The sequence below is a fragment of the Trichosurus vulpecula genome, chromosome 7, assembly GCF_011100635.1.
Source record: "Trichosurus vulpecula isolate mTriVul1 chromosome 7, mTriVul1.pri, whole genome shotgun sequence".
Lineage (NCBI taxonomy): Eukaryota > Metazoa > Chordata > Mammalia > Diprotodontia > Phalangeridae > Trichosurus > Trichosurus vulpecula.
The window spans coordinates 174,201,775-174,203,313 of NC_050579.1; positions in this window are offsets into that span (position 1 = coordinate 174,201,775).

Here is a 1,539-nt window from a genome sequence, read left to right on the forward strand (position 1 = left end):
ATATTATACATTTGAAGTTAATTTTTGTGTACTCACGTGAAAGACTTTATAAACATCCCTATTGATTTCCATCTTATGAGACGTAGAGATCCTAATTCTGTCTTTTATGTCACTGATATGTCAGTTTTGTATCATCTGCAAATCTGTTGAGCATATCATCATTGCCTTTATCCAAGCCATTGATAAAAACATTAACTAGCACAAGGCCAAGCACTGAGGAATTTCCCTAGAGACTTCTTGCCATGTTGAAATTAAACCATTATTAAATACTATATGTCTAGCGATCCAACCAGCAATGAATCCATCTGATTATGTTATCATAGAATCCATATCTCTTATCTTCTCCACAAGACTAGCATGAGATGTTTAATTCAAAGCCCCATTGAAAATCGAGGCAAACTGTATTCACAGTGTTCTTCTCACCTACTAGTTTATTAACTCTGTTTTTAAAAAAAAAAAAGGAAATGAGGCTATTCTAGCATTACCTGTTCTTGGTGAAGACATGTTAGCTCATTTCTATGAATCTGTGATTTATGTATTAAAATGTGATCTCATCACTGGTCCTCCAACCATAATAGCTTACACTTAGATAGAGTACTTGAGGGTTTACAAAGTACCTTACATATATTATCTTATTTGACCCTCACAACAACCCTCTGAAATAGATTCTGTTAATTCCATTTTGCAGATAAGGAAACTCAGACCCACAGAGAGAATGTAACTTTCTGAAGGCCACATAGCCTGGAAGTGTCTGAGACAGAACTTGAACATAGGTCTTCTTAACTCCAAGTTCAATACCCTATCATTCAATTTCTCCAATGCAGATCACAACCCATCTATGCCTTTTCATCTTCTGTGACTCTTGTCCTTTACGATTTATAAATCCTTCACAGTGGGCCCACCCAACCTACTAAGGTGCTTCTTCTAAATATCTTGACATTGTAGGGATAGCAATTCCCATCTCATTTTTTGGTCATAACAGCTTTCTAATAGAGTCTTTATGCAGCTTTTCTTGCATAGTTTTTAACTGGTAATGTATTGAAGCCCAGTCATATACAATTTTTCTGTTCATTGACCTTTGATCCTCAACTTCATTTCTTCCGAGAGTGTTATATTCCATGATGCAAACTCATCCATCACCCATGGAAAAATATCATTTAAAAACATGGTTATCCATATTAAGGGAGAAGCTTGGGTCATTAAAAGTACTTCCTAATGTCCCAAGGACAATCTAGCCATCTCTCCCTTGATGTCTTAAAAAATAAAATAGTAGAAAAGGGGTGATCATTCATTGGAAATGAAAATAGCTCCTTCTCATTGTTCTTAATTATGTTAGATAACGATTAAGTTTATATTATATACTGTTTATGAAAAAGAGGGTTTTTTGAAACCTAGGATCTAGAAGAAAATTTGTAAGAGGAGGGTCTTGAGTCTTAACTCAGTGGTCCATGTTTTAGAGAAGGGACCAACAAAAGGCCTGCATTATTAATAAGGCCCAGAGTATAGTCCACTGACACATAATCATATGATTTAGCGTTA